This window comes from Pelodiscus sinensis, chromosome 18 (assembly GCF_052426305.1).
Source record: "Pelodiscus sinensis isolate ZL-2025 chromosome 18, ASM5242630v1, whole genome shotgun sequence".
NCBI classification, from domain to species: domain Eukaryota; kingdom Metazoa; phylum Chordata; order Testudines; family Trionychidae; genus Pelodiscus; species Pelodiscus sinensis.
The window spans coordinates 12199811-12211143 of NC_143069.1; positions in this window are offsets into that span (position 1 = coordinate 12199811).

Here is an 11333-nt window from a genome sequence, read left to right on the forward strand (position 1 = left end):
CTCATTTTTCCAAGGCTCCAGCACTTGTTCAGGGCCATTTGGCATAGGCCATATCGCTAATCTACCACTGCTGATCTGATAGAGGATGCACAAATTGACAGACTTGGGTTGCTCTTTCAGCTGCTCGACTTTGCATCCTAAATAATGTCCTTTTAACACAGCTATGGTTTTATACTTTCCAGTACTGTTTATATATGTGTAATCCTTTTGAACAGCCTGTCTAACAATATTTCAATTGTGATTGGATGGAGGACCTCAATTTCAGCACAATATTTAAACACAGGACAAATTTAAGTACACAAATAATCTTTCTCTTTGATAACATAACACACTGTATCATCAAAAATATTATGCATGATGCACTAATTCACAGTTGCTAATATTTTACATTAGCCCACAAGAATTCTTACCCAATTCAAGATCATGTGATTTCCTGTGTCTTTCTAAAAGAGAAAACAGATACATGGTATTTAATCTAGGCATGCAGATCATTTTCCAGTTACTGTTTCTCATATGTATCATATAAGATCACATTATCCAATTTACCAAACACAAGATGCAGAGAAAGATAATATTCTGTCATGCAACAAATGTTTCTCTTTTTCGTCAACCTAAAATTACTTCTACAGTTCATAACAAGAACATACCACATTTCCTGGCAGTGCTATCCTGCTGATAAAAAACAAGTTTGTTACCTCTCAAATAATAGTTTCTGTGTTCTTTGGAATGTCATGCAAGTCACTAAGGGTATGTCTACACTACCCCGCTAGTTCGAACTAGCGGGGTAATGTAGGCATACCGCACTTGCAAATGAAGCCCGGGATTTGAATTTCCCGGGCTTCATTTGCATAAGCGGGGAGCCGCCATTTTTAAAACCCCGCTGGTTCGAACCCCATGCAGCGCGGCTACATGGGGCATGAACCAGGCAGTTCGAACTAGGCTTCCTAGTTCGAACTACCGTTACTCCTCGTGAAATGGTCGACATTGCAAATGAAGTGGGGATTAAAATATCCCATGATTAATTTGCATTAAAATGTCCACCGTTTTTGCCAACTGAGCAATTTGTTGGCAAAAAGCGGCAGTCTAGAGGGGGATCTGTCAAGAAAGAAAGCCTTTTTCAACAGATCCGGTAAACCTCCTTGCAGGAGGCATAACAGATCTGTCAAAAAAGGCTTTCTTTCTCTAAGATGTCCATTTTTCAAGACACTAAGCACTGTTATCTTGCTTCAGTAACACACTGTGTGCCAAGTAGATCAGGACAATCCCCTCCATGTCTTACACACAACACTCTTGCTAATACACCACACACTGATATTAGACTTTTTCATTCCTATATCACTTTGTTGACTTAATTTGTCATCTATTAATACCCTCGGCAGCATTAGACTTTATTTTTTTCCTTTTTAAGTCTAGTAGTTTGCACTTCTCTTTGGTCAAGTCACATCCTTTTATGTTTAGTATCACACCATCTTTTCCCAAAGTAAAACTGACAATAACTAGCAATAACTAGAGGGAGCTGTCTCCCTCTCCCTCTTCCTTTACTCTGTAGACCTACCCCCTGCACTCATTCACTCCAACAAAACACAAGAAAGGCGACATTGTGCCTCTCTACTTTACATAGGTATAAAGAGTGCAAGAAACCATCTCCCTCTGTCTTGGGCTATGTCTAGACTGTATTGCTTTTCTGGGATCCCAGAGGGATCTCAGAAAAGCTTTGCCATGTCCAGGGAATATGTCTGCTTTTTACATTTTTTTTAAGCGGACATGGTCTTTAGCCATCCCTGTACACCTTGTTCTATGAGGAATAAGGGATGTGTTGAAAGAGCATTTTTTTCTGAAATTTGGCACTGTGTAAACATGCCAAATTTCAGAAATGCCTCTTTCGACAGAAAATCAGAAAAAGATATGCAATTTACGTGCCACAAATTGTTTTTCTTTTTCCGATTTAACATTGCAGTATGGACCTAGCCATCACTGATAAAAGAATCTAACACAACAGCTTCAAACTCTAGGCCAAGGCTGGACAAGGTGTGGCCTGGGGGCTGGATCAGGCCTGTTTAACACTTTGATCTGGCCCACAGGCTGCATCTGGACTCTTTCTATTTATATCCTACTGCCTGTGCCTCAGGCAGCAGGATCTTATTTAAATGGTTCATGGCTCACTGTTGTGGCACTACCCCAGCATATGCTGGAGCTATGAGCCCTTTAAATAGCCGCAGCAACCCCAGGCAGCTGCCAGACAACTGGGTAGCAGCAGGGTCAGTAGCCAGGAGCCTTTTGCTTTGTTTTTAATTCAAGGCTTATAGTACCAGGCAACTCTGAGGGGAACGCTAATCCTCAGCCCCGCCCCTTCTGCCTAGGCTCTGCCCCTCCTGGGCTGTGTTCACTTACCAGAAACCAAATTCATTAAGTGGCCCCCCTTGTGAAAATTATTACCCATCCCTGGCCTACTACAACCAGACACCATTTTTTCCCATGTCAGCTAGCCCTGTTGCCCACTGCGGCAAGCCTCATTTTATTGTGGCTCTGACTCAAACCTCCCATAACAGTTAATGTAGGTAATGAATGACTCAACCTGTAGGTGTAAGTACAAGAGCTCCAGCCTGCTTAGCTAGTTGTTTTTTTTCAAAGACCTAATGCAGACATCTGATTCCCCCCCGTCTTTCCCCACAGACCCCTCTGCCCCAAGATGGGAAGAACTGAGGCCCTGTCAATGCTTAATGTTGGTAACTGCCTGCATATGTGGGAATATGCAGAGGTCTTTAAAAAAAAAAGGACTGTTCAAGTGATGTCTTTGGCATTTAATACAGCCATAGTAATAATTACAAATCAATATTTTTGTTTCCTAAATACATCCAAAATATATTAAAATAATCAATAGCCTTTAATGTGCATACTTTTACCTAAAAAACTGAACTTGAGCTGCAGGATGATGATGATGATGACAGCGATGGAGATAAAGACAACTATTATCAAAATTGGTATAGGGATCCAACCTATGACAAAGAATCAGCCAAGAATTAACAAAATTCCAGTTGATGTGCTATATTATTACAAATATGTTTCTATTTCAGACATTTAAATAATTGCTCTCAGATGTCATGTCAGCAATGCAAAACAGAAAAAAAAAAAAAACCAACACAGGTTGGATAGGGGAGGTTGGAGAATAAGGAAATAACACATAGTGAAAATTAAGAGTTAGTTCTGTTTCATACCTGATCAGAAGCCATAACATCATCTTATAGAGCAGCATAAACATTTTAAGAGTTAGTTCTGTTTCATACCTGATCAGAAGCCATAACATCATTGTATAGAACAGCACAAACATTTTAAGGAAGACCCTATTTCACCTAAGGTTTCCATCCTGCAAACATTTATACATGTGCTTAGCTACAATTTATTTGGACAGTTCATGAAGAACAGGTGGGAGAAAAAAGATGAAGGAGTTGCACTTTATATAAGAGAACAGTAGGATTGCTTAGAGTTTTAGTATGAAACTGGAGAAAAACCTTTTGAGAGTCTTTGGTTTAAATGTAGAGATAAGCGCAGCAAGATGTGGAAAGAGAGAGTTAGGGTGCATGTCAGCTATAGATCATCAGACTAAGGGTATGTCTAGACTACCGGGTTTTGTCGACAGAAGTTTTGTCGACAGTATCTGTCGACAAAACTTCTGTTGACAAAGAGTGTCCAGACACATTGAGTTCTGTCGACAAAGCAAGCTGCTTTGTCGACAGAACCCTGTAGTCTAGACGCAATCCTACAGGCAATAACACCTTCAGTCGACAGAACTCTGTCGACAGAAGGTGTTATGCCTTGTAAAAAATGTCCGGTATTTTCTGTTTTTCTTGAACAGAAGGCCAGTGGGAACATTCTTATTCTGCTTCATCTGGCGGGTATGGTGGGGAGCTGGGAGTGCGGGGATACTTAAAGATAACATTTTTTTTTGTGCTTAACTTATTTTTTCCTTGCCACGTTTGGTATTTTTTTTCAAAGTATCTGGCAACCCTAAGCCTGATTGCCTTCTTTGATGGGGTAACTGGCTCTGGAATGTGGTGGATGTGAAATATTTTAAATTTAGCAAAGCTTTTGATACTGTCTCCCACAGTATTCTTGCCAGCAAGCTAAAGAAGTATAACTTGGATGAATGGACTATAAGGTGGATAAAAAGCTGGCTAAATCATCAAGTGCAATAGGTAATGATCAATGGCTCAATATTTAGCTAACAGTCAGTATCAAGCAGAGTGTCCTTGAGGTCAGTCCTGGGGGCAGTTTTGTTCAACATCTTCATTAGTGGTTTGTATGTTGGGATGGAGTGCACCCTCTGCAAGTTTGTGGATAACAATGAACTGGGATAGGGAGAGAAGCTGATACAATGGAGGGCAGGGATAGGCTCCAGAGTGACCTAGGCAAATTGGAGGATGGCGCCCAAAGACATCTGATGAGGTTCAACAAGGATAAGTGCAGAGTCCTGCACTTGGGATGGAAGAATCCCAAGCATTATTACAGGTTGCAGATCAAATGGCTATATGGCTGTTCTGCAGAAAAGGACCTGGGGATTACAGTGGATGAGAAGCTGGATATGAGTCAACAGTGTGCCCTTGTAGCCAAGAAGGCTAATGGCATATTAGGGTGCATTAGCAGGAGCATTGCCAGCAGAAGTAATTATTTCTTTCTCTTCAGCACTGGTGAAGCCATAACTGGAATTTTGTGTCTGGAAAAGATGCAGAAAGATTGGAGAGAGTCCAGAAGAGGTCAATGAAAATAATTAGGGGACTGGGGCATGTGACTTCTAAGGAGAGGCTGAGAGAATGGGGCATATTTAGCCAGTAGAGGAGAAGAAAGAAGGGGGATTTGATAGCAGCTTTCAAGTACTGGAAAGGGAGTTCTAAAGAGGATGGAGCCAGGCTGTTTCCATGATAGAAAACTACAGAACATGGAGCATGGTGTCAGTTGCAGAGGAAGATGGGCATTCCATCACCTGCCTAGGCAACCCATTCCAATCCAGAAATAAGAAATTAGACCAGTCTGAAACAGAAAGCCTTTCAGATTTGCCAAAATTCCAGTGTTTGTTATGTAGTATGACTAGAGTATATTAATTTACATGGATTTGAATAGGAAATGTATTAATTATCTTTCTATACAGAATCTCTGTTCTGATATTTGTGGCAGAAAAGATTATATTTCTCACATATTAAAGTTGCACTTACCAGGGATATCGTAATTTGCATCGGTAGGATTTGGAACAGGAGCTGGAAAACAAATGGTTAAGAAGATGGGGAAAACGTAGGGTAAACACATAATTTTTAATTGTGTAATGCAGTTCATGACGATGATGGGGGTCTCCTATCAATTTGATTGGTGAATGATATTAAGTTGACTATCTATATCACCGTACATATTTATAGAGAATATGGTTTTGCCATAAATAATTCCTATAACTGTCCAGCATTCATATGGATGGACACCACAGAACCGACCACACACTGGAAGGGGTGTCACCTCCTTTCCAGGCCTGCTGTTGTAGCACAAGCCTTAATTGCACCTGTCCCACCTCAGGACCACAAAGGGGAAGTGATGTGCAGGCCTATCTTTGTCATGCTAGAGCTCTACCTTAGAAAAATCTGTTCCTGATCTTTATTCGGCTTTGAGACCTTGCAGTATTTGGTGCTGTGTATTTGTGCTGTGTATTTGTGCAGTATTTGGCCCTCAGAAAACAGAGATGGGGGAGGGCACAGTTGCCATCGCCAATGGGTAGAGGAAGTATTACACAGAGTCAGTGACACAAACTGGGCTTGGCAGAAGCCCCCCAACAGTGTCTCATGGAGGAAAGGGCTGGGGAAAGTGACACTGCGTGTATTAGTTGAGAGCACCATTAAATACAGTGCTTTCAGGTTCCCTAACTAACCAGGAACTAAACCTGGTCAGGGATTTACAGTATTAGACAAACTTCTGCACCTGCACAGTACCATGAGAAGCCCTCTTAACATATCTCTTTATTATTATTTTAAACAGATGAGATTCAGGAGGCAAGGAGGCAGCCTTAAATCCTTCCATCCAGCAAAAAAGGCTGCTCATGAGGTATTAGGTTCTTTTCCCGTTGGGTCATCTTAGTTAACCTCTCCTAGAGGATGACCTATCAATCTCCTTGTCCTTCTTAACTCCTCAGTAGTGCACACCTGCAGAAACTCAGCACCAATAGTACCTACTGTTGTGCTTTGGAGACGAGGTCAGGATACCTGTTTCTGCTGCTCCTTCCTTTCTGAGGGCTGGGTTGGCTTAAGGCTGAGATCTTAACCACACCTTTGAAGCTGGGACTGCTTGTGTACCCAATCCATAATTCCAGTATAGGCTGCATCCTTGGCCATTAGCTTGTGCATCAATTGGTTCCTCCTCAGGCTTCCTCCTGGTTCCTCAGTTCCCCCATAAGACACACCTGCTCTGAGTGTGTCTTATCCCCTCTCTTCATAGGACACACTTTCTCTGACACAATAGTCACAATATATCCTTTTTCAACTTTTACTCTTCCCAACCCCCAAAATGATAAAAATACTGTTATCCATTCCTGTTGCATTTGGAAATTAAAGTTCTTCCAAAACATAGTGTTCCCAAAAAAGTAAGATTTTGGGTTTTTTTGTTTTTGTTGTTTTTGCAAGAAAGACTGTTCTTTTTGTAATACCAGTGAGATGAAAATGAATATAACCATTTTTTAAATGATTTGTTTTCCCCTACATTTTAACCACTTCAAATGAATATTATATATTTCCAATAGTTTAATAATCATTTAATAGTTTAAGAAACTAGATGGAAAACAATTCAAGTAAATAACTGACTATGATCCAGTGCAATTATATAGAAGTGCAAAGGTTAATGAAATACTGTATCTGTAGAGAGCAACTGGGTTGAGAAATGATAGAACTTGAGAATAACCTAGAACAGGGGAGGGGAATCTTAGGACCAGGGGCTGGATGTAGCCTCTGGCTTGCCTGAATCTGACCCCTGAGGCTCAACATTGGAGCCAACTCCCTCAACAGACACAGTTCTCAGGGTGTTGCTGTATCATGGTGTAGTTGCATGTTGCAAGGGATCCCACTAGACCTTCTGCAGGACTCCACATTGAAGAGATGCCAGGTGAGGACACTCTTACACCTGCCACCTCCATCTCTTTGTCTCGCCTCTCACTTATCTTCCACATTGCAGCATATTTATCTTCCTTTTATTTATTGGTTTATTTTAGTCCATTTCTATTTGTTGGTTCTCATCACACCTCTTCCTAATTAAGAAAAAAACCCTGACTACTTATTTGGACAGGAATTTCACATTTACTTCCCATGGCTGGGCAAATTAATTTGTCAGGTCCTCTGCATTATTGTCTTCCCTCATTCCCTGACATCCGTTTAATCCCAACCACCTTGGTGAACCATTTGGAGGAGAACAATGTTGTGCTGGCTGTATGCCCTTACAAATGCCCGCTTGTCTTTAGCACAAGGGCATAAATGTATTTTTGGTCTGAAACCACTTTCTCTGACTACTGGGACTCTGATTACCTCCCTTGTTTATGTTGGGGGATATTTTCAAAATCATTGAAGGGATTTAAATTCCCAACTCTCATCGTAAGTCAATGAGAGTTGAGTGCTTAACTACATTTGTGTCTTTCAAAATCTCCAGCTATTTATGTGCTATTGCGGAGATGAAGGCTTATTTTGGCTTGTTAAAATCCAGATACATTTATTATGTTGGATTTATTTTATATTTACTCCAAAGTTACATATTGTGGAAAATGTATATATTATAGAATGCAACTACAAAGTAACCCTGGCATGAAAAAAAAATATTTACAGTCCCTGGACTCAAAAATGAAATGTTCTGGCCTTCCATGTCTTGTTATTTGTCCCATAAATCATGATATTCTACACAGTTTATGATTTCACTTACCAGTAGGTGTCATATTTGAAAGATAGTCAGATGAAACTGGAAAAGAACAGATAAAAAAGTCAACAAAATGCGAATGAAGTAGGGATTGTTAGATGGCCTAGAAAGGATTAAAATCCCCATATTCAAATAGTTCTCTTCAAGTGGTTGAATGATGTCACACAGGGGATTGAGTGGGTATAGAGGAATGAGAAACTATGTTTGATAACCATTTAGTAGTTTAAGAAACTGAATGGAAAACAATTCAAGTAAATAACTGACTATGATCCAGTGCAATTGTATAGAAGTGCAAAGCTTAATAAAATTCTTTATCTGTAGAGAGAAAATGGGTTGAGAAATGATAGAACGTGAAGATGACCTAGAACAGGGGTGGGGAACCCCAGGCCCAGGGGCCGGATGTAGCCTCTGGCTTGCCTGAATCTGACCCCCGAGGCTCAACACTGAAGAAGCCCCGCCAGCGCACCAGACCCCTGCCATCCACCCACAGTGCAGGCACTCACAAAATCGACTATCTTGGGTTCCCCTATGTGCTGGTGTGCAAGGAGAATGTGAGGAATGCGTGGGCAGTGCTAAGGACAGACTGCCATCAGCCCTACCTCTTCTTCAGGTGTGGAGCCACCTCCCCCTCACCTTGCTCTGGGGCCCGTCATGGCTGGTGACCCCATAAATCATGATATTCAGCACAGTTTATGATTTCACTTACCAGTACGTGTCATATTTGAATGAAAGTCAGATGAAACTGGAAAAGAACACATTAAAAGTTCAACAAAATGTGAATGAAATAGGGCTTGTTAAAAGGCCTAGAAAGGATTAAAATCCCCATATTCAAACAGTTCTCTTCAAGTGGTTGAATGATGTCAAAAAGAGGATTGGGTGGGCATAGGGGAATGAGAAACTATGTATCATCCCATAGGGAATGTTCCATCAAACCTTCATGGACTGTGTCAAGAGGAAGCATTGTGATGATCTTTTGGCTGAAGTTCTTGAGGCAGCCAACAACATACAATAGCACAATCAAATTTAAAGGTTTGGTGAGAGGCAAGAGGAGAGGCTCACACTCGCTTCACATTTCAAGGTCAGTCCAGGAACAGGCAATTAATTCAAAGTTCCTATAACAGGAATGATAGAATCATAGAATCACGGAACACTAGAACTGGAAGGGACATTGAGAATTCATTGAGTACAGTCCTCTGTCCTCACAGCAGGACCCAGAACCATCTAGACCATCCCTGATAGATGTTTATCCAATTTGCTCTTAAATATCTCCAGAGATGGAGATTCCACAACCTCCCTAAGCAATTTATTCCTGTCTTTAACCACCCTGATAGTTAGGAACTTTTCCCCAATACCCAACTTAAACTTTCCTTGCTGCAGATTAAGCCCATCACTTCTTGTCCTATCCTCAGAGGCCAAGGAGAACAATGGTTTCCCTCCTCCTTGTGGCACCCTTTTAGATACCTGAAAACTGCTCTCATGTCCCCTCTATCTTCTCCTTTCAAAACTAAACAAGCCCAGTTCTTTCAGTCTTCCGTCATTGTTCATGTTCTCCTTTAATTATACGTGCTGCTCTTCTCTGACCTTCTCCAATTTCTCCACATCTTTCTTGAAATGTGGTGCCTAGAACTGGACACAATACTCCCACTGAGGCCTACTCAGTGCAGAATAGAGCGGAAGAATGACTCCTCATGTCTTGCTCACAAAACTCCTGTTAATGCATCCGAGAATCATGTTTGCTTTTTTTGCAACAGTGTCACGCTGCTGACTCATATTTAGCTTGTGGTCCAGTATGACCCATAGATCTCTTTCTGTAGTAGTCTTTCCTAGGCAGTCACTTCCCATTCTGTATAGGTACATCTAAACTACATGCCTCCGTCGACGGAGGCATGTACATTAGACAGATCAGCAGAGGGAAATGAAGCCGCAATTAAAATAATCATGGCTTCATTTAAATTTAAATGGCTGCCCCGCTCTGCCGATCAGCTGTTTGTCGGCAGATCGGGGCAGTCTGGACACGCCGCGTCGACAAAGAAGCCTTTCTTGATCGGCACAGGTAAACCTGGTTTCACGAGGCATAGCTGTGCCGATCAAGAAAGGCTTCTTTGTCGATGCGGCGCGTCCAGACTGCCCCGATCTGCCGACAAACAGCTGATCGGCAGAGCGGGGCAGCCATTTAAATTTAAATGAAGCCGCGATTATTTTAATCGTGGCTTCATTTCCCTTTGCCGATCTGTCTAATCTACATGCCTCCATCGACGGAGGCATGTAGTCTAGACACACCCTATGTGTGAAACTTATTATTCCTTCCTGAGTGAAGTACTTCACATAAGTCCTTATTAAACATCTTCCCATTTACCTCAGGCCTTTTCTCTAGTTTGTCCAGATCATTTTGAATTATGATCTGGTGAACAGAGATTTGCCATCCCTTTCATGAACCTCCTACTGATTCAGTGAGCGAACACCGAATAGCCCTCCTTTGGGTGTCAGAAGCCAGTGATCGCAGCAACGTATACCTTGAGAGTTGACAGCTCTTTAGGCCGGAATATTTTAAATGCAGGGTGTAGTTGAGAATGTGATGGATAGGGGCAGAGGTCAGATCTAGACTGTTGTCTGTGCACCAGGAACAAAACCTATGCCGCATGTGCAGGTAAGTAGTCCAAGTGGTGGGTCTTCTACTCGGGAGCAGGACATGTTGAACATCTTTGAGAACAGGTCATTTCTGTGTCTCGGAACCAACTCGGAACCATGCTGTGAGTTGAAGGTGATTGGATTGAGGGTGCATTAGGGTTCCCTGGTCCTGCATCAACAGGTCGTGGCTCCTGGGAAAGTGATAAGGTGGATGAGGAGATATGTGAAAAAGATAAGTGAACCATGACTGACATGACCAAAAGGGGGCTATGAGGTTTACTATTGAGTTGTCCCTGATCTTTTCTAAGACTCTCAGTATCAGGGTAGTTGGAGGAAAGGCATAGAATAAGTGAGTGCTCCAGTTGAGGAGAAAAGCATCTCCCAGCGATCTCAGACCAATGCCCACTCTGGAGCAGTAGTACTGGCATTCCGCGTTTTGATGAGTGGTGAATAGGTCTATGGTCAGAAAGCCCCAGTGGACGAAGATGTCTTGTAGTACCCGATAATGTAGTTCCCACTCATGGTTCATGACAAAGGACCTACTGAGTGTGTTAGCAGTGGTGCAGTCTTTGCCGGATATGTACAATGCTAGAATTGTTACGTTGTGGTAGATGCACCAGTTCCATAAGTGCATTACCTCTGCACAGAGGGAAAGAGAATGAGCTCCTTTCTGAGGGTTTATGTAGAAAACTGTGGTCAGGTTGCACCCTGATGTGTGGCCTTGGATAAGAGTGACAAAGTGCTTGCATGCATTGAAAACCACTCTCAATTTTAGGAAG